Here is a 24301-nt window from a genome sequence, read left to right as displayed (position 1 = left end):
AGTTCTAAACCAAAATTTATCAATTTGTACATATAATTTTTAATATTATTGTCCGCAAAATTAATCAATATTTATTATTATTAAAAGAACGAGACCTACAAATTATGATGACGATATCCATAATGTGTTTAATATATAAAGACACGTGTATGTCTTGATCAAAATATAATATCGAGAGACATATGAACTCCACGTGTATGTGGATACGCATAGTCGATGATGACGTAAGGAGTGTTGATTATATATTCAGTCACTGCAACTAACTATATACTCTAAATACAAGAACCAATGCCCCCTTCTTTTTTCGCACATGCTCACATCGTACTCAGCATCACCCCTCCCCCCCCCTCACTTTCCTCTTTGCCCTCTTTAACAACAATATCCCTTTAATCCACACGCTCTCTAGCCTATGCGCATTGGCGCACTTACATGTTAGATATTATTGTTTGTGTGAGAGACTTTGAAGGACGAGGCCTTCAGTGCACGCAAGTTAACACACTAAGAAATACAAATATATTGCATAAGTTTATGTATATATGTGTATGAAAGAAGGAAGATCAGCTGACAAGATGTAAGGAAGAATGTAAGGATAAAAAAAAAAACCATCGTCACTATTGTAAATGATGTTTGAGAATTTTTTTTGTTGAGAAATATAATTAAAGAAAAATCAGAATTGCAAAAAAATACTTCTCATTAAATTTTAATATAGCTATCTTATCTCAAAAACTTTTGGTACAAAATTGTTGTTTGAAATTTAAAGTATAGATGAATTTTTCACTTTTAATTTGAAATATTCATTTTTTTTTTTTAAATTATGATTTCTAATAATTATGTAAAATTATACGCACCGATAACGAGTTTTCATATATTATATATATTTTAATGTCAGGATCATTACAATTGCTGTAATTTACTGTAATAAGATTTTTTTTTATGAATAAACATGTTCTTACATTTTTATTACACACTAATAGTCGTGGTAAAATAGAAGTTTGAAGCAAATTTATATTCTGAAGCATCAAAGAATAAAAATTCTGGTGATTACAACTAGAATTTTGGATTAAATTGACAGAATTATGGTTGTAATCACCAGAATTTTTGTTGAAATAACAAAAATCATAATTTTAAATATATCCTAAACAGAATTCTATAGAACCAAAATTTTTGTACCTATTTAGAATAAATACATCTACGGATGGATAATTCAAAACTTTTAATAGCCGAAAATTGCTATTCAGAATCTATAAATTCTTAATTTAAGTATAAAAAAATCACCTATTAACGTAATACTGATGTTACAAGAAAATGGTATTTTATATACTAAAACTTCCAAAAATATCACACTTTCTCATTTCTCTCCACCCTCATCAATTAATAATATAGAATCTCACTCAAAGAAATGTAAATATAAGACAGTATACAATGTTGCCTTTAATAAAATCAATTTCTATAAAAAGCATTCGCAGTCATATATAGAAAAGAATGAAATACAAAATAGTAGGAAACTTGGAACAGTTCAATGTGCAATGTTCTCAATCGATTTATATACACTTATATACATATTTTGCATTTTACCTCTTTGGTATTTAAGTTCTTTTTTTTTTTTTATTTCTGTACAATGACCTCTAAAAGAAGGTATAGAATCCGTAGAGAATGGAGATATATCACACGCTATAAAGTGGACAGTCCTGTATAGTGGAAACATAGCAAACAACTGATAAAAGAGAGTTAAAGAAAAAGTTGTCACTGCATTTTAGTTGAAATCGAGTTAATCCCTTTATGGATCGATGAGTTGTTTTTGGTTCGTTGAAACCGGTTTAAGTACTCTATCAAAACACAGCACGAAAGAGCTTAAAATGCCACAACATTTTTCAAATGGTGTCATCTTGAAATTTGAATCACCAACGCAATATAGATTACAAATAAAGTACCTTTATAATTGCAATCATTTTTATTTATCTCTTTAACAGTGACGAAACAAATAAAATCAAAAACGTATACGAGCATTTCTTTGAAAATCAGTAACAGCAAAAAAAAATCAAGAGTGTTTTTATCTTTTTCTCATTTATTATCTTTAAAAAAACAGACACTTTCTAATCTGTGTCGTGTAAAGAAAAATTTTTTATTACCCATTATTCAGAATTATTCCTTTATTTCGCAAAGTTGTAAACCTGTGCCAAAAAAATAGAATTCTAAAACAGTTAAAATTTCCAAACTATAAACACTATGAAGAAATAATGTTTGTAGTATATAGTAAAAATGACAAAGAAGAAAAAAATTAATTTTAAAGAATCGTTTCGAATTTTTTTACGATTAGACTCGGGAGGAGAATTATTAGGATTAAATATATTAGTCTCTCCTATATATATACATGGTACAAAAAAGGATTGGCGAAACCTGTCGAACGAATGCAGCACACACGAATCCTTGTACCGCCGCCTAAACGAAGTTAGGTTCACCGCACAAAGGGAAGGGACAGGGGCGCTGTTCGAGAGGGCTGTTGAACTTTCAGGGTCACTCGAGTCTTCTCTCATAGCCCTAACACGAAAACTCACTGGCTAAACTGAACCGTCTAACGCCCTCAATATATATATATATATATATATATATCTACTTTTTCTTCTTATTCTTTTTCCCAATCTTCAATCTTTGACCACACATGTCTTTTTATCAAAACATATAAGGGAAAAAAAAAAAAAAAAAAAAAAAAATAGGAAATCAAGATTCCTTTTGAATTGGGGTCCATTGATTGATTTCACCTCAATAAATTCTGTTCAACTTTTCCTCAAACTGACAAATTTCTTTACTAAAAATCATAGGCATAAAATTTCTTCCAAAAAAACAGGAATAAATTTTTCAAATAGAATTTGTTATTCAAAGGGTATAGAATAAAAAAAAAAAAAAACTCTTTTCTTTATGTCACTTTTTTAATTTGCCCCCCCAGTCGATCAGAGATACTACGCCATTGACCTATGGCGAGATTCTACTCTGGTTTGAGAGATAAACCAGCATTCTACTTAGATTCAGGACAGGTTCTTTAGTTTCTGACTAGTAAAAAAGAGTTGTGGAGCCTGTTTCTTGGACCATTCTAGAATATAAGAGTATAAAAGATTCTATTCTAATCAAAATGATATATAGAAAAAGCTTCCTCTAAGATTGTACGTATAACAGAAAGAAGCAAAGAATTTAAAAAATAATTTATATTTATAATATAAATTGTAATAAAATGTAATTTATATTATATTTATAGAAATGGAGATTATAGAAATTAAACGATAACATAATTTTGACAAACAATGAAATCCGTCAAACTAGTACCTTCACAATTAAAATTTAGAAAACTACACTAGATTTTTGGTCTTTTTTAGGGCTATATTTTTGAGCCCTACTAAAAAATTTTGGAAAATCAAATACGTTACATTTTTAGACTTTTTAGGGCTCTACAAAAAAAAATATATTTTCAATGATTTTCCATCAATTTCCATCAATCAATTTTCAAAGTTGTGCCTTTCCATCGCCAAAATTTTGCACCTGTTGAATATAGTATAGTGTTTATCATTATAAATACATAAATTCATTAAAGATTGAACATCTTTAAGATCCATTGAATCGTTAAACTCGAGCATAAATTGTGGTAAGTAATAAGAGGATTGGTGTTGAGTATAGAGGATTTATAGTTTTTTCTTCTTTCCTATATAGTTGAGGAAAAAATTACAAACATTCATTGCAGCAAAAGGATGACTGCGAATATGGACCTCTTTGCAATGTATATACCAGACAACTCATTTGCACCAGAAACTAGTTTTCCGGACCAGGTATATATGTATATATATATATATTTCTGAGATAGAATAGAATGTATACATACGAAAGGCACGTGCATCTTCAACGTTCACATATATGCACGCATAGGTGGTCACAAGTATGCACTCATATACTGAAAAGGGTCTCCATGATACAAGCGCACTCTAAGTCCAGGACATTGAACCCTCGGGCCTCGCGGTATATATATACATATACACAATTCATCCTACTGTTTCCAACTGAGCAGATATCTTTCGGGTACTTTAACTTCTAAACTTTATAAATCCAATGAACTTTCTTTCCTAAGGGGTCTTGAAAATTTTTCAGCTCATAAATAAAAGGATTTTTTCGCATTTCTTTTTCTCATAATCCGTAAGTAGAAAAATTTTTTATTATTATACCTAATTAAATTTCAAATTATTTAGTAAAAGTTAATAAAAGATTTTCAAACTTTATGCCTATAAAAACACAGAAAATTAAAAGGCATTAAAATAAGCTGCAACGCTTATTATTTTAATCCAATTTTGCTTATTTTAATCCATTTTGGTATTAAAATAAACAAAATTGGATTAAAATAAGAAGCGTTGCAGCTTATTTTAATGCCTTTTAATTTTCTGTGAAATTGGAAAACAAGTGTGAAGCAAATTTTAGTAAAATTATTCTTTCACTGTGTGGTAAAGATACCAAGCATCTTGTGACAATTATATCATTTTCTTAGAAGTAGAACCAAAATCGTTTACTGAATGGAATGTTTGACAACCATTTTATTGAAAAGGCGACAACATGTATTAAAAATAAAAAATCAAATTCAAACTAATCAATATTGAATGAACAATTAATGTACTAATATTAGCTTTTGCATGTTGTACCCACAATTAAGAAACGTATTACTATTGTATCATTAATGTCTGGAGAATAAATACAGTCTCCCACAACATCACTCATAAGGAAACATATAATACACAATAACTTGTCGTTCAAGCGATTATCAGTTTAAGATGTATATATAATAAATTGAAGGGTGAATTGTTATATTATATTGATTTTAAGTCACTAGCAACTATTCAATTATTTTCATGAAAGGGACAAAGATTTCTCGATGATAATTTTAATGCAAGCAAGAGTATTCTTATAAAATTATATAATATTTCACCAGAGAAGCAGCTAATAAACTCAACTATATTGTCTGTATTTATTTTAAATATTCTAAAATATATTTTTAGAATTTAAAAATCATTCAATCAATCAAGTTATTGACCCTATAACAGGTTTGAAATTTATATATATATACATTATAGAAAAGTAGCGATATTGAATTATTAAAAAACGTAAATTCTAATATAATCAAATAAATCCTAAATCAAATATAATATGTATAAATTTGTGGATGTATCTCTCGCATGAATTAGCAAAAGGTGCGGAGAGATAGACCTTCCCACCGAAAGTGGTTCCGGCCATTGACCCCCTTGACCTAGCATTCAAATTCCAGTCTTAAAACTCGTCTTTTTTTTATGCTTAAGTAATTATGTGCCTTTCTGTATGGTTTTCTTTTTTTTTACCAAAAAAAAAAGCTATACCTCTCGAAACAACTTTGTTAGATAGCGTTAAAGGCATTTTCAAATACTATAATCTAGGAATGATTTTGTTTCGATTTTTTTCTATAAAAGTACATATATATATATATATGAATCTGGAATTAAAAATAAGGTTAATTTTATTTTTGAACTACCTTCATTATATCAAATTAATATAAATTAAAAATTTAATAAATTATTAATTTATATTTTTATAATGAAAGAAATATTTTAGTTTGAAGTCAAAAGAATAGGGAAACAAATTGTTCGTTCATGTGAACGGTTAGAACTTCAGAAAAAATACACATTTTACCGGATGTTAAAATATATACGTATATATATATATATATATATATATATATGTTAAAATTTAACAAACAAAAGCTTTCTCTTTCTTTCCTCTTTTTTTACCAGGAAAAAAAATGTGTAAATATTTACCTAAGAATGCAGAGTCTGTTGGAATATACTGAAAATTGTAAATTATATTCAAAAGAAGAGTAGGTCTTATCTTTAAGAAGCTTATATGTGAGAATAATGCTTGATTGCCTGTGTATTAAAATGATACACAACATTAAGCGTCACTGCATTAGTTCTCATGATAAGTCATGTGATAAGAAAAAAATATATATAACTGAAGAATTAAATATATTTATAAATTCAGGAATAAGAAACTGATTCATATGGATCTTAAAGAGTATCACACAATCAGAAAAAAATTTGTTTGAAACATCCAAAATTTGAGGTGTTTTTAAATAAACTGGAATAACAAAAAAATTATGTGAATCCAAAAAAAAAAATTACATATAATAGTTGAAACAAAACTTTTCTCTGAGTGCATAAACAAGAGTAGTAAAATAAGCGAATTTCCATTCAAAACTATAATAAAAGAGCACTGATAACTTCCATTCAATAAGGAAACAATTAAAATAGTTTTATTAATCGTCTAAGTGGACAATATAAAAACTAACAAAAAAAAATACATATTCTAGATTACACACACTTATAAATATCGTGCGAGCATATAAATTGTAAACAGAGTTTAAAGAGAAAATAATGTGTAAAATGTGTATCGTTGTTTTTTTTGAAAGATAATACTTGATAGGAAATGGCTAATAAAACCTCCACACATGATTGACGAAGCAGCTCGTTAAATTTAATCCCCTATAATATATAAGTGAACTTGCAATAAAAGGAATATCACATAAGTTTAAAAGTGAGAAAATTCATTATAAAATCTACTATATACACTCACACGATTAAAATGATATCTCGTGAATAACTTTTGGAATACCTCTCTCATGATACTTTTTGCTCTAAGGATATCATCAATTTTTTCGGAAAGAGAAAAAAAGAACAATAAAACCAAATAAAGCAATCTTTATCCATTTCTAATATTACTTAAAATATTAGATAATATAATAATAGGCATAATGGCCATAATAAGCATTTAAAAAAAATTTTTATTGGGTAGAATTTCATTGCATAGAATTTTCATTCTATTTTTTCAGATGAATTTTCATTTGTTCGAATTATTATTTAATATAATAATTTCCATGAAACCGATTTTTCATAATACAGAATTTTTACTTAACCGAAAAATTATTTAACAGAATTTCTAATATTGATAGAAATTTCATTTATCCGAAATTGCAAATGATCGAACAAACAATCGACAGAAAGATTTCGGTGCGATTTTTAAAAGCAACAAATCAAAAATTATCCATAAAATTGTGATTGGTTGATTTTAAAAATCGCGCCGAAATCTTTCTGTCGATTGTTTGTTCGGCCATTTGCAATTACGGACAAATGAAATTTCTATCAATTAGAAAGTCTGTTAAATGATTTTTCGGTTAAGTAAAAATTCTATAGTAGGAAAAATCAATTTCATGGAAATTATATCAAATAATAATTCGAACAAATGAAAATTCATCTGAAAGAATAAAATGAAAATTCTATGCAATGAAATTCTACCCAATAAAAATTCTTTGAAATACCTATTATGTTAAATGAAAATTCGAGCAAATAAAAATTCTGTGAAGTGAATTTTCGGTTACCTATATAAAAATAAAATCGTTTTGATGAAAATTCTGCAAAATACTAATTCGAACAAATAAAAATTCGGCTCAAAAATAATTTATGACAAATTATATATTGCATAAAATGAAAATTCTAACTAATGATTTTTAGAACATAATCATGTGTCCCATAATGATCTATAGCACAATTGAAAAGTTTGGTTAAGAGCTTTCAAAGAACCTAAATTTTCATGAAATTGGTAATAAGTATATGAAAATTGTTATTTATCACACAGTTAGTAAATAATACTATATGTGCCTGAAGTTCTGAACGTCCAAATAAACGAAAAATTTGTTTACCACTGTGTTAAATTCAAATTTTATAAAATATTGGTTTCTGTATTCAAAAATAAGTGAATAACTTATTCAATTTTTAATGTACCTTTTTATTTTTATTGATGTAGTAATTTTTAAAAAATTTTATAGATCAAAAAAATTATTTCGTTTATTTGAACGTTCAGAACGTCAAGCACATTATTACTAATTCTATTATAGTAATAATAAGTCACAAACAGTTGTTACCAATTTAATGAAAATTTTTTTGTTTTTTGAAAGCTGATAACCAAACTTTTCAATTATGCCGCATAGATTGTTATTCGGTGGAGCTCTTTAGACAAAACTAATTTCAAATCAGGTAGGCTGAAACGTTCACGCAGTTTTCTAGAAAGGATCAAATTGAACTTGAAGTGGATCAAATTGATCTAAAAATTTGGATCAATTTTTGATTTGATCCGCATTTTTGGATCAATTCGTTGCAATTTGACACTTTTAGGTTAACAGTGTTCATTTAAAATTTAGGAAAAAAAAAAAACTATAAAGTGTTATAACTTTTAAAGTAATTTAGATGTCTCATTTTTTTCTTTTTGCATTTGAAAGAGCTTTCATTTTTCTTTCAAAATCTGTTGGAAAAATTAAAAAAATGTTCAAAAATAACAAAATGGCCGCATTTTAATAAAAAAAAATTTAATTGAAATTGAGGCTTCAAATTCAAGAATCGGTCGCCCGCTATAGCTAAGACAGTGTGCATGACCGGTTCTTGAATTGGGAGCCTCAATTACTCAAAAATCCCACATTTTTTTTGCGTGACTTGAAATGAATTTGGTCATTTTAACAACTTTTTCATTCAATGTACTATAGGATTAGAAAATTAAAAACATACATTACTACAATTTGCTAATAAATAGTGGTTATTACTTTGAATAATGAGAAAAAATGACAATATAGATATATGATAAGATCAAGGATCCAATAAATATTCTCGTATGAGAGAAGAATTTTTCTTAATACACAAACGGTATAGTAAGCAAATGGAAAATCAATTGAAAATATTAAAGATGACGATATATAGATTCTGAGGCAATAATAAATAAGAGAGGAAAGAGAAAGGTGCAAAATGGGAGAGAAGAGGTGAATGCGTATATATATATATATATATATATTTTAGAAGAGCGAGGAAAACACATACAAACAGTTTCATTCTATTTTTAACATCGTCGGGGTAATTATATGGCTCATAATTAACTTAGGTCGTGCCTAATGTATACGCGTCTATTGTTGAAAATCCACTATGCAGATATGACCCGATTTTGCACACACAACTTTGATAGTTGCGAATGTTTATACCATTTATACCAACATACCAAAGAGACACACGGTGTTCTTTAACCTTTCACGCATTATCTTGGCATTTATATATATATATATATTACTTGTTGCATTGACCTACTAAGAACGGTAAAAGTGATTATCACAACGTTACCGTTTACACGTTTATATCATAGTGAGAACGAATTTTTCCCCACACTGTAAACTTGATGGTATCATTTTGGAATGCAACGTTTTGATTCGATATAAGGTATCAAATTGATCCAAATATTTCGATCATTTTCAAAAAATGATCAAAAATATGGGATCATTTTTTGATACCTGAATTGGTATCAAAATATAACTGTCATGGCTGGCATGCTCTTATTGACAAGTTTATTAATTAATTTATTCACTGCACTGAATATTCAGATATTAAAAATACTTTTATTATGAATTTTAAGAAAAAGAGAAGCGAAAACTTATAAATTGCGAGCAATTAAATAAGAACAAATTTATTTCGAAATAAAATGAAATACACTAACCTTTATTTATGTTTATCACATAAGATTTAAGTTAAGTTCACAATCACAACACTTGAAAATTTTTAATTATTTTTATGGTTCAAATAATTATCAATAATTTATTTATTATAAATGAACAAAATTTAAGCATTGCACGCTTGATAAATATTTCTAATGCGTTGTCAAATTAATGCAATTAATAATTTCCTATTACACAATATCATAATCGACATATATGATATTTGTAAACAAACAGGGTTGGGAAACAAGAGCCCAAAATATGTTAACGCACATGTAATTTTGAAATAGGGAAAAACTGAATAATTATTTTTCAATAGTTTTGTTAAAACTAATTTGAACTGTAAAAATAATGAAAAAAATTCAAATGTTGCAATCTTTGTTCAGACAAATGAAAATTCTATTAATTAGAAATTCTGATAAGAGTGTCGAACGTTGTCTTGATCAAAAACATGAAAAACTATAGTCTGTTTCACCTTCACCTCTTAATTGCAATGTTTTAACTAATGAAATTAAATGTTTAATGTTAATTTAAATTTAATGTTTCAATCAATGAAACTAAACTATACTTTTATAAACCGTTGCCGACCACTTTTCCCAATCCATTTTTCCCAAGACATTTTTCCCAATCCATTCTTCCCAAAAAATTCTTTAAAAAAATTCCACTTTAATTAATTATTTATAATCATACAGAAAGTATTCAGAGGTTGATATTGTGTTCTATTAGGCGTAGATACGGAAGAATTTCGCCTCAACTTGTTCTTGATTTGGAGCATGTCCGTGAGAGCCCTCTTTTACTACCTTGATATTGTTTCCGGTATTCAACGTTATTGCAGTGGCTTTGCATATTCATCCTTTTTTACACAATACTAGTAGGTTTTGTTTTTATTTGAGTCCCGTCGATAATAAATAAATCAATTGTACAACAACTTTCTGCCACCCCTAGAAGAAACTATGATTTCTGGTTCAGCCATTTTCACGCTGAAAAAGTAAAACTACTATAACTGCTTGGCCAATGACATAAAAAGAGACCAAAGACATTTGGATAAAATTTTTATTGATTTCCTACCTTCTGTGGAGCCACGAAATTAAAAGTCACGAACCAAAATGGAAATACGAAATTTGGAAAATTAGTAAATGTTGTTCTATAAATTGAGTAAATCAAAAAAACTTTTAGAATTGTACACAAAAAATTTGGAATATTACAGTAATTTTTCAAGTTGAACACAACAAATTTTGACAACCTCTTATTCAAGAAGGTTACAAACAAACTAACTGTCAAAACAATCAATTGTCAATTCATTTGTGTTGCCTATAGCTACAGAATTGAGGAACATTTGGTAAGGCAGTGATTTTAATGTGAAAAATTTTTTTTTTTTGGAAAAATGCAATTTTAATAGAATTGGGAAAAACGGTTTGGGAAAATTGGATTGGGAAATTTTTTTTTGGGAAAAATGGTCTTGGGAATAATGGATTGGGAAAAGTGTACTGAGCGCTCATAGCGAGAATTTGGAAATTCATACACTTTCTGAAAATTATTGTTGGACATAATTTCAATTCAACCCAACTCTCATTCCAAATATTTGGATCAATTTGATACCTTATATTGATTGAAAACGTTGCATGAGTTGATCTTAATTCTTGTATCAATTTGATACACACAAGAAAACTGTGCATTTTAAAAGATATATCAAAATATTTTTGTTAATCATTTCCATCTCTTTTGAAAAAATTAAACATATACCTATATTCACATGGTATGTATAAATATTTCCCATATTTGATCTGTCGGAATTTTTGTGGTGCCACGGAAAAAAAAAGATGTTGTTGTGCTGGCAATTTTTTGGATTCTGTGTTGTGCTGTTAATTTCTCTCTTTGACATTGATAATCGTTTTTATTATTTTTTAAAATTGATAACACAGAATAACCACAGAAATAGAATAAAGTCGCGTGAGCAACAGAAATGGAGTGACACCTTTGAAGGCAAAAGTCTTACGACAGTTCCAAGGGTGGATAAAGGGCTCCAAAAAAAAGGGTTATAGATTTTAGTGGGGTCGATATTTTATTTTTGTTTACCAACCCTATACATAACCTTATGGCATGCGGAAACCAATAAGATATCTGTATGCAGATTTTCCAAAAGTCCCTAAGCAAAAAAATACTAATAATAAAATTAATTATAATAATAATAATAGTAATATTAAAAATGATAATAGTATTAAAGAAAAAAAATATAAGATCGAGAAAAAAAAATGAAAGCCTATTTGCTATCGATAATTATTACGATTTAATTTAATCTAAAGCAGACGGAAAAGCAAAAACATCGTAAAATTCACTTTTTAGTTGTTATTGAAGGCATGATTTTACTTTTTTTTTCGGCAAGCGGGAGTTTTAATCGAGAAACCGTTCATCGCAAGAGAGCAACCGCTGGAAAGAGCAATGGCCGCCGTTAAGCGCTAAACCGGTAGAGAATAAAACGATAAAACATTAAAAACCATGATCACCGAAAATGGAAGGTGGATGCTGTGTTTTATATATACATATATACACGCTCAAGATTTTGGACGCATTTGTAAACATCAAAGTATCAAACAAAAACAATCATTGAATTTCATTTCAATGTATTTATATACAAAAACTTCTATTATTATTATTTATAATACACAGGGTGATTTTTATGTTCCGCACCCCCTATAAAAAATTTTTTTTTCAATTCCACTTTTTTTTTGTTTAAAAAAGAAAAATAAAGGATAAAAAAATTTTAGGGAGTCCGGAACATAAAAACAAAAATTCATTAATTCATTGTTAAAACTATTTATTATTATTATTATTGTTATTATTATTATTATTATTATTATTATTGTTGTTATTAAATAATTATTTAAAAGTCAATCACTAATTTAAATTAGTTAAAAATGCTTACTAATTCAGATTAAGAGAATAAATTCATAAAAGAAATTGAGACAGTAAAAAAAAACTTATTAGAAACTTCAAATTGTAAATTATTCTTCTTAAAAGTATAATATTATTGATTTTAAACTGATATTTGTAATTATTTGTTCTTTTTTATTCGTATTGAAAAGCACACGCGTAAAGAAATTTAAATAAATAGAAGTTTAAAGTAAATATTTTAAAAATACTTTTTTAATGAATGTTCTAGAATATCACATAAAATAACTAGATAATGTCTATATATTTGTTTTTATTTACTGACACACATAACTCTATTTAATGACGAAGCTGAAGTACGCGCAACGTTTATGATAAACGATTTTTAATGAAATAATTTTTTGCCTAAAAAATATTTTTTTATGATTTGTTGATTAACGAAAACTACAAGAAATATTTTTTAGGCAAAAAATTATAGAATTTTTCATTTTAAAAAATTATTTTCTTTAAAAATCATTTATCATAAACGTTGCGTATACTTCAGCTATGTATTTAATGAACAAATATAATATATATATATATATATATAATATTTATCTCTAAATAAGAATTTATATAAAAAAAAAATTAATTCAGTAACATAAATTCGTAATTATTTAAATTAATTAATAATTCAACTATTATTTATTAATTACAATAAAATAATCAACCATTTTTATCAAAGAAAATAAAAGAATTAATTATCAATTTTGTTATTATTATTAAATAATTAAAAACAAAATATTGAAAATTAATTCCACAAGCGATAAAATTAATCCCTCATGAAACAAAAGAACATGATACCGGAAGCATTACTCGATGCTTCATAAATACAGTATAGAAAATTATTTGAATATAAAATATAATTTGCTTCTTTTAACTGCCGAAATGAATAAATCATATATAATAATGCACACGGACAATATAATTATTCACATGAATTATCAGAGTATAAAAATTTTAAAATATTTTTTCGTGATATTAATATATTTACCTATATTTATATATGTTTATAAAAAATTATTTTTGAAACTATTAATTACATTGTTCAAAAGTTTATTTGTTAATTTGTTTTTGTAATAAACATTCAAATTTTATAATCCAGAAGCATCAAGAAATATTTTTTTATCAAGGTAAATAACATTTTTTAATGAAAACTCCAAATTGTTATATTTTTCAAAATTGATTTTTATAAAATCAAAAATTTTGTAAAAATTTAAACCCAAAAGTTTTTATAAAAAATTATATTATTATTAAAAAAAATAATAATAGATATAATAGAATTTCTATAAAAATTTTCAACTAAAAGTATTCAACAAGAAATGTTTTTAAAAATATAATTATGAATTTTTAAAACGTCAACAATTTATAATTTAAGTTGTTTTAAATCATTGTCAATCAAATTAATCCTAAAATACATGTGAGATAGAGATTACTTCAAAAAATTAATATAAAGATATAAAATATCCCGTTAATTATAACGCAATTTTTTTTTTTTTTTTAATACAATTTTTTCACTGTAGCAGTAATTTTTGAAAATTTATAAAAACAAAGAATTATTTTCATTTGAACGTTAAAAACTTCAGGCACATATTCAGGGGTGTAAAAAAATTTTTAATTATCAAAAATAATAAGTTAAAAATATTAAATTAAAATAATAATAAGTTTTATAAAGAAATAACTAATTTATTCATACATATTATACTTATATTTTATTTAGATTATAAAGAAATTCTCTTAATAAAATTATTTTTTAATATTTTAATAAAAAAAATTTATTGATAATACATTTTTCGATGCGAACTTAATATTAAATAATGGATTTAAATAAATAATAAAATAATATAATAAATATTTAAATTATAATAATAATAAGCGTAAAAATAAAAAAAAATTAATTTTGTTAAATGTCTTTCAATTATTTTTTTCAGTTATTTCAATAAAAAATAATAATAAGATTTAAAAATAACTAGAAATCTAAATAAATTAGTGATAAATTTTTTTTTTTTGATAACTAACAAATAATTCTTTTCTCTTATAAAATAATTATACATTTATCCTTGATTTAGAGCAATATAGAATTTCATCTGAAAAATTTGTGTATAAATCATTAAATGTTAATATTAACTTTATTTTACACCTTTTTAGAAAAAGTAATTTTTTTTATAATTTCTTTACGTTAATTTAAATGAAAGAAATATTGAATTTAATAATTTTTGAAATGTATTAATGACATAATTAAAAAACTTTATTTCAAATAGAGAAAATAATATTTAATAATTTTTATTTGCTGAGTAGATTGAAATTTAATATTCGCAGAATTTTTATGCAAATTCGTCTTTCAAGTTTGTAAGCAAATTATATTTGTATAAACAAAAGCGATCCATCTCCTTAAATCTCAAGATAACTGTCTTTTTTGTAATTTTAAGAGTTTTTTGACTTGCACACCACTTTTTAGTTGAGATTGCCCTTGATTTGATGATATTCGCATATATCGTTTTTCCCGAATATCTTGTTTTGCGATTGCCGTGAGTCGTTTTGAAAAAAAAAATGTACAGTTGAACTATATATTTAACTTAATACATATGTTTTTAAATATATATATAAGTATATACATATATATGTAAATATATATTAATTAATAATATATTAAAAACTCAGAAAATTCAGAAATTTTTAAAATTTTTTTGGCATAAATTTGGTTATTTTGCTTTGAAAAATAGCATCTATTTGTGTTTTAGATGCCAAATCACGCATTCTTCTCAGAAATGAATGAATGATAAAATAAATAGAGAAAATAAAATTTAAAATTCGGGAGACCAAAAAAAAGTTCGGATAAAATGTTTTTCGGTTCGGATACCCGTGCAGAAATTGCCCGACTTTGCCCTATTTAAAGTAAGGCATTGGTAAGGGCCTTATCAGTTTTCCCTGTTTGAGTAAAATGTGAAAAAATTAAATTTTTAAAGTTTTTCCTTCATAAAGTGTTATTAACAATCAAATAAAATCGTTTTACAAGAATTTTAGATATTTTTTTATTTTAGGGTTTTGACCAGAATTCCCGACCAAAACCCCAAATAGGGTATTCCATATATGGCCCTGTCAAGGCCCTTTTCAGTTTTCCTGGTTTAAAAAAAATTCAAACTAATTAAGTTTTCAAAATGTTAATATTTCGCAAAAATGTTATTGTAAATTAGTTAAATGATTTTGATTTTAAATAATAATTTATTTCTTATTACTAAATTTTCTTATGGGTTCCTGTTAAATTCCCTAAGTATGGAACTCCCCATAGTTACCACGGTATTGACACATTTATCAGGACGATGGCGCAAAAAAAAAATTTTTTATGTAAAGTTTGAGAAGTATTAATTAAAAGAAGATAATAACTATTAAAAGTAGTAAATTTGACTACATTGAATAGTAAAATTAACTGCATAGTGACAAGAATGTCCTCAAATATCATGCAAGCCATTCTAGCGTGCGTGCGTGGTTAGTTGGTTAAGTTGTCGGCTTGCGAATGTTAGGGTCGTGCGTTCAATCCCCAGCGTTTCGGGATTTTTTCTCTGTTAGGTATATAGAAATTAAATAGTTTAGACATGTATAAATGAAACTTGTAGGGGAGAGGATGAAAAAATGGATCTCAATACTAATATTTATAATAATAATTTTACTACTTTGAATAGTTTTTTTTAACTAAATTTTACAGTTAATCTGACAATTTTTACATAGTTGTTTCAACTGCTGTTTGTTATAGGCGTCTCCTGAAACTAGGAGAAATGTAGTCAATGTCAATTAAATGTAGTCAAATTTACCATGAATTTTTTTGAGTTTATATAATATAAAAAAATAGGGTATGCGTATGGAAAACTGCTAAGGTCCTCACCAGTTTTCCTTACATAGGGCATTGGTGAGGAAAAGCATTACACCCTTGTGAGGCTCTGATCAGTTTTCCCGACAAGGCCCTTATTAGAGATCGGGAAAACTGGTAAGTACCTCATGAGGCCCACATCACGTTTTCTGCACGGGTAATAAAGGTTCGGATAATCGAGGTTCCACTGTATTCGGAAAATTTGCTAATTGTACCTATACTATCCGCGAGAAAATTCAAATCACTTGAAAAATAGATGATTTTCACTTTAAATTTTTCTGTCAAAAAAAATTTATAGAAAAAAAAAGAAGACAATTCGTATGCAAAGCTTACAATCTGGGTAGTTAGTATCCGCACGGAAAAAAAGAAAAAGTAACTTTTACTACTTTAAAAGTAAAATTGGACCTGTCCGAAGTTTCTGCGCATCTCTGGCAACTTTTACTCCAAAAATAGTAAAATTTACTTCAGAAATAGTAAAAATTACTACGGAAACAGTAAAATTTACTACAGAAATAGTCAATTTTACTATTTTTCGAGTAAAAGTTGCCAGAGATGCGCAGAAACTTCGGACAGGTCCAATTTTACTTTTAAAGTAGTAAAAGTTACTTTATTCGTTTTTCCATTTTTCTCCGTGCGGAAGGTTGCTTCTCAAAAAAAAAAATTTCACCTTATTAAGCAAATAAATAGATGAAAATGTATCCTAACTTTTGTCAATTGTGAAAATTCACGGACTTTGAAACACATTTTCATACCAAAAAAGATGTTGGAAAAATTTGATAAATGTCTTGACGATTCGTTAAGCCTCTCGGAGTAAATTCGTTGCAGAATTTAAAAAAAAAAATTTAATTATTATTGTTTTTATTGTAAATAAAAGGAGACTCTGTTATTTCGGTTTCTAATAGAGGCCAATTTCTACGAATCAAATTTCTGAACGTAGATAGAAAATCCATTAATTATTTCTGATTATTAGAAAAAAGAGACCAATTAACAAGTATTAATCAATAGTTGTACAATTTTGAAAATCAAAAAAAAAAAAAAAAAAAATTCCAATTGAGAAATGAGGCTGAAGTCCGCAACGTTTTAAAAAACGAAAAATTAAAAAATAAAAAAGTAAAAATGTCTCATTAGGGATAGCTTCAGTACGATCCCAATAGCATGTAAATAAATTTTCAACCCCCTAGGGGTTTCGGAAATTAATTTTTCTGGGGTAAATAAATAACCAAAACCGAAAAAAATTTGTAAAAATCAGCAAAAAACCACGAAAAGTAAAATTTTTTCAACGCAGTTTCGTTTCATTCGATTGTAGAAGACATCCTGCACATGACCTAACCCATCAGAAACTTCGGAAAAGCCAGTTTCCTGAGTAAAAGTGATCAAAAACGAAAAAATTTGAAAAAAATCCTAAAAATTATATGTCAAAACCCAAAAAAGTAAAAATTTTTTAACGCAGTTTTGTTTCTTTCGATTGCAGAAGGTATACTGCACACGTTTCAACCCATCACAGGTTTCGGAAAAGTCGGTTTCCGGGGTAAATGTGATCAAAAACAAAAAAATTAAAAAAAAATCCTAAAAATTCTTTGTTAAAGCACCAAAAAGTGAAATTTTTTCGATGCAGTTTTGCTCCTTTGTCTTTTGCAAGTAATACTGCATAAGTTAGAACACTTAAAACGCTTCGGAAAAGTCGGTTTACGGGGTAAAAGTGATCAAAAACGAAAAAATTAAAAAAAAAATCCTGAAAATTCTTTGATAAAACCCCAAAAATTAAAATTTTTTCAACGCTGTTTTGTTTCTTTTGATTGCAGAAGGTATACTGCACACGTTTTTATCCATCAGATGCTTCGGAAAAGTCGGTTTCCCGGGTAAATGTGATCAAAAACGAAAAATTTTTTTAAAAAATCCTAAAAATTATATGTCAAAACGTTTTGGAAATTCTAACTTATGCAGTATTACTTGCAAAAGACAAAGGAGTAAAGCTGCATCGAAAAAATTTTACTTTTTGGGGTTTTAACAAAGAATTTTTAGGATTTTTTTTTAATTTTTTCGGTTTTGATCACTTTTACACCGGAAACCGACTTTTCCAAAGCCTCTGAGGGATTGAGTCATGTGCAGTATATACCTTCTGCAATCGAATGAAACAAAACTGCGTTAAAAAATTTTTATTTTTTTTGGGTTTTGACATATAATTTTTTTCAAATTTTTTCGTTTTTGATCACATTTACCCCGGAAACCGACTTTTCCGAAGCCTCTGATGGGTTGAAACGTGTGCAGTATACCTTCTGCAATCGAAAAAAACAAAACTGCGTTAAAAAAATTTTACTTTTCGTGGTTTTTTGCTGATTTTTACATGCTATTGGGATCGTACTGAAGCTATCCCTAATGAGACATTTTTATTTTTTCGTTTTTTAAAACGTTGCGGATTTCAGCCTTATATTGAGAATTGGTTATTGTAATAAATATAATATAATCTCACCGTGATGAAAAATAAGCAGAGCCGTTAAATTGAAATCTCCCGTTAAACTTCCTATATGTCACACCAGTTCATCACCAAAGTAAATAACAATAATAATGTATGATAAAAAAACACTCGCGATTATCAAAAACAATACCTAGCACACAGAACACAGGAAAATATCACAGGCTCGCTTCACGATAATATAACCTCGAGTGCTCACTGTTGCTGATGAGAGATGTTTTGTTGTAAAAGAAAATTGTATATTATATATGTACTTTAGTCTGGTATGCACACGCATGCCAGTCTACAATAAAGCGCAAAGCAGGGGTGGGTAGACCGAGAGACAAAAGGTTTCTGCCGACAGGAGCGCGTCCTGTGCTCCTGTCCGGGGCGCACAGTTGGCTTCCAAAAAATATATATATATATATATATAATAGAACAAGAATATATGAAAAAAAAAATCACTGACAAGTATCAAAAAATGATGAGACACTGATAATTTCTTCTAAATTCAAGTTCCTTTTTTTCTATTTAATAAGACCACAGTAATAATACGATTTTTTTTTTTATGACTTAGGTAATTATAAAACTAATGGCAGTGAAAAGAGCGAGCGAGGCTCCTCCCCCGTAGAAGGCTCTCGCGCAACTGACGCGAGTACAAGGCGCAAAGCAGCAGTAGCATGATCCAAGAAAGGGGAATAGAATATTTTTTTTTCCCAGGAGTGGGGAGGACAATATATTGCAATGATTGGAGTGGGGTTTGAAATAGCTGTGCACCAGTATATAAGGGGATGGGACGCATGCGCAGTGTTCTTGTTTTGGTTGCGCAGCATGACATTCGTGAGCGGGCCACCGCCCGATGCACCACTAATACCAACTTTTTTACACCCTCATATATATATAGTATATTTACATCGAAATATTACATATGAGAATCATTATAAATCACACACATATATATATATGTGTAGGTATAACGTTTTCTAAGAGTCAACTTTCTTCGTTACATTCAAAACAATATTCCATGAATTGACGCATAGCAGTGACCGAGTATATACAACACTAGAATTTCTCTCGTAACGTATCATGTCACGCCGAACGTTTTCATAATAGGGAAAGTAATGATACGTTTTAGGATCATTAATAGTACTTTATGGAGCATGAAGAAGATTTTCCTGCGTGAGATTTTTTTTTTTTACTGATGAAAATGAGAATATGTTGCAATCAACAAAGGATGAAATTGAAGCAAATAATTTATGTATTTTTTTAAATTGTTTCACACTTTTTTTTTAGTGAGAAAATTTACATACAATTAGAATGAATTTTTGGAACATTTTTTTTTTTTTTAATTAAAAATTATTTTTTTTTTTTTGAAACTATTTTCTTTACTATCTTCATATTTAAATTCGATTATAATATTTTGCAGGTGAATAATAATTTTTTTTTTATAAATGTTAATTTATTATTTTGAAAATGAATGAGTGACATATAACTAAGATAGAAAAAAATGATACCTTTATTTTCTTCGAGTTGAAAATGAAAAATTTATGAAATAAATTATTCTAACCGTAAGGGGATTCGAACCTACGATCTACTCACTTGAAAATCGACGCTTTAACCCCTACGCTATTAACTCATTTCGTTGGAGATAATTGTTATTTTCTTTTTTTTTTCGTTGTTTTCGATATTAACAAATTGAAAAAAAAATTGCCTATGGCAGATTTTATGTAATTAAACGTACCCTTTCAAAAATTGCAGAAAAAATTAGCTTTCAACTAAAGGGGAAAAAAATTTATAATTGTTTAAACAAAGGTTAATCTTTTTTTTTTTTTTTTTTTTTTTTTGGTCACTGATTATCAAATTCCATAGCAGATTTTCAAAACATAAAATGGCGGATCCAATATGGCGAAATATTTTAAAAATTAATTGGATTTCCTTAAAACTTGTTATTTGGGGGTTTTTGGGGTCGCTGAATACGAATATGAAGTCAGATTTAGAAAATTCAAAATGGCGAATCCAATATGGCGGCCGTTTTTTGAAAAATTGTTCAAATTTACCTAAAACTTGTTACTCGGGGGTTTTTAAGGTCGCTGATTACGAATTTGACATCAGATTTACAAAATATAAAATGGCGGATCCAATATGGCGGAATATTTTAAAAATTATAATTGGATTTCCTTGAAACTTGTTATTTGGGGGTTTTTGGGGTCGCTGAATACGAATATGAAGTCAGATTTAGAAAATTCAAAATGGCGAATCCAATATGGCGGACGTTTTTTGAAAAATTGTTCAAATTTACCTAAAACTTGTTACTCGGGGGTTTTTAAGGTCGCTGATTACGAATTTGACATCAGATTTACAAAATATAAAATGGCGGATCCAATATGACAAAAATTAGAAAAAAAAAATAAATTGAATTTGCTTCAAACTTGTTACTCGGATGGGGTTTTTGGGGTCGCTAATTATGAATCTGATATTAAATTCGTAATCAGTGACCCCAAAAAATGTAATGAAAAAATTTTCAAAAACACCGAGAAAAAATATTCGAAAATTTAGAATATATACTTATGGTACCTATTTTAGAATATTTTATACTTAAATTCAGTATGTAATATTCTGATTTTAAAAATATCACATACTAAATTTAAGTATAAAATATTCTAAAATAGATGCCACTCTCTAAATCTGAATTAGTAAAAATGTTTACTAATTTGAATTAGTGACTCACTTTTTGCTTCTGAATTAGTAAAATTTTATTAATTATTAGTAACTTTTACTAACTATTAGTAAAATTTAACTCATTCTAAAATCTAAAGCAAAAAGTGAGTCACTAATTTAAATTAGTAAACATTTTTACTAATTCCGATGTAGAGAGCAAGTATATATTCTAAATTTCAGAATGTTTTTTTTTTTTTTTTTTTTTGATAAACTAAATTTTATTTAAACTTTGTAAAAATAAATATTTACACTGAAAAACAACGAATATTTTTCATCTGCTGTTTACAGTAATAAATATATATTTTGACGTGTTTGATGACCAAAGTGACATTTGATTTCACTGACTCTCGATATTATGTGTGTACATAAATATTTTTTTTTTGCATATTTGTATCCGCATAATGTAAAAATGTTGCGAGATAAATTCACAAAATTTTCAATCGAGAATAAAATCTCTCTTTGTTTTTTTCTACTTCGTGATTGTCCTATATTTACATTTAATTCACAACCTGATGCGCGAGAATTACGTAGTGTGTGAATAAGATTTTGTTCGTTAAACTATATGGTCATGTACTACATATATATATATATTTATTGGACTTTTCATATATGGATTTAAAATGAATATTTACTGATTAGAATAAATGTGTTAATAGATGCTAATTAAAATGAAATATTCTGCCGCGATCATTTTTGAAGAAGATATAACTGTTAAAAAAAACTGGTTCTAAAATAACTCATCGCGAATAATATATATCTGACATTTGTATTCAAAAATTGAAGGAAATATTGATTTTTTTCTAAAAAAAAAAAAAATGTCAGAAGCAGATAATTTTTAAATCCAATTCTTTCCTTTTTCTTTAGTTAAGAAAAAAATTAAATGGACAGTAAAAAACGATTTTTAGGTTATGTTTCCTAAATCGTTTTCTACTTTGTCAGAAAATTTTAATTTTGTATTAAAATGCAAGTTTTATGGTTTAAAATGTTTTAAAATTACACTACCCAGATAGCACGTAAGCTTGCAGGAACCTTGCGGCAGAGTTGCCGCGCAATATTGCCAAACTTGCACGGCAAACTTGCCCCAAGCTTACTGCAAGCTTCAAATGTCCCACTTGACCGACAGCTTGCATAGTAAGCTTATACCGAAAGATTGCAGTGTAAGGTAAGCACGGTAAGCTTGTAACAAGGTTGGTGCAAGGTTGCCAAATAACCTTGCTTGAAACTTAAAATTTTTTTTTTATGTTTCGTCTAATTTATATAATAAAATTATAAAAATTAATTTATATAATTTATTTAATTTATTTATTTATATCTAATTTATATAATAAAATTATAAAAATTAAACGAAACATTTAAAAAAAATTTTATGTTGAAAGCAAGGTTATTTGTCAACCTTGCTACAAGCTTACTGTGAAAGCTCACTGAACAATCTTGCAGTAACCTTACACTACAATCTTTTAGTAAGCTTACCATCTAAGCTTTCGGTCAGGTGGGACATTTGAAGCTTGCATTAAGCTTGAGGCAAGTTTACCGGTTGGCAATATTGCACGGTAAGCTTGCCGCAAGGTTGCTGCAAGCTTACGTGCTATCTAGGTAATTATTTATAATTTTTATTGTAAAAAAATTTTATGAGATATTTATAATTCTTTTTTAGACGATTTTTATGCGACCCATAACAACGTTTGCTAAAATCTGTTAAATATGAAAAAAAATTTCCCTTTTTGCTTCAAATATTGTTTGTATGTATGTTGGTTTGTACCTTTCAGAAATTGCACATTAGTTTTTGTGGTGAGCCACACCAACTTTCCCGTTTGGCATGTAGGCGTGTATATATATATATATATATATATATGTCTCTCTTTCTCTCCCTCGAGCCTTAACGGCAGCATTACTAAGAATTCAAAGCTATTATTGCCAACATAATTGTTTGATTATACGCTTGTGATTTGGCCCGGCTCATAGCGTTGGTTTTGTGCTATTATAAACTTCAAAACCGACTTTGTAATTTACAAATTTACTATGTATTAAACAAAATTTTCTAAACCATATTATACATATAACATATTGCATATATATATATATATATACAATATAAGTGTACCGACAAAAAATTTAAACCAAGGGACACACAAACAATAGTCCAATTTTGCACGACATTATATTTTTACTTCTAAATTTAAATTAGCGACAAAATTAGATAGTATAAATTGTCTCACGTATACAATGGATCAAATTTTATAAAACTTTGCATGTCATTCTGTAAATTATAGTCTGGAGGAAACTTTACCGTGTATTAAAATCAGTGATACCGTTGAGAAAAATATAAGCAAATTTTTTTTTTTTTTACATATTTTTTTATACATATACTACTAAATTATGTGAAATATTTTATAGAAAATTTTAAATGAATTTTTATCTTTGTTATTAAGCGAAAGGATAAAAGTTTCTTTTTTTTGTTTAGATATAAATATATGTATAGTCGAAATCTGATCAACACTTGTCTGGTTGTGAATTTAAAACAGGTTAAATGTGAAGATTTTGAATTTAAATGAAAGGTATACATATTATATATTTTAAAACAGCCAAACAGCTGAAAGTTGAAAAAAAAGTAAATTTACACATACTTCTTACCGAACAGCTGAAGATGATATCAAATCAAAATAAGTGACTTACCTGAAACAAATAATGAAACATAAAAATAATTAAAAATTTGAATTAAATTTGTAATTTTCAAGTCTTATCAACTAAAATTTTACAT

General features: G+C 27.2%; 2 protein-coding genes across 6 annotated transcripts in view; one reads left to right on the top strand and one right to left on the bottom strand.

Annotated features, from left to right (window-relative positions):
- The window catches only part of LOC127282571 (FUN14 domain-containing protein 1), a 192978-nt gene that overhangs the window by 130498 nt on the left and 38179 nt on the right, over window positions 1-24301 (top strand). The window lies entirely within an intron of this gene.
- The window catches only part of LOC127282559 (histone demethylase UTY), a 146847-nt gene that overhangs the window by 90915 nt on the left and 31631 nt on the right, over window positions 1-24301 (bottom strand). The window contains exon 1 of one of the 3 annotated variants that reach the window (XM_051306871.1): window positions 18844-19463. The exons of the other annotated variants lie outside the window; for them this stretch is intronic. The gene's annotated coding sequence lies outside the window, so the exon portion shown is untranslated. Of the gene's footprint in view, window positions 1-18843; window positions 19464-24301 lie in introns of those variants that run through there. 3 annotated transcript variants of the gene reach the window in all.

This window comes from Leptopilina boulardi, unplaced genomic scaffold (assembly GCF_019393585.1).
Source record: "Leptopilina boulardi isolate dan_hultmark-lab unplaced genomic scaffold, ZJU_Lbou_2.1 LbouV2_300, whole genome shotgun sequence".
NCBI classification, from domain to species: domain Eukaryota; kingdom Metazoa; phylum Arthropoda; class Insecta; order Hymenoptera; family Figitidae; genus Leptopilina; species Leptopilina boulardi.
Note: the sequence above shows the minus strand (reverse complement) of the source record. Positions and strands in the feature narration are given on the sequence as shown.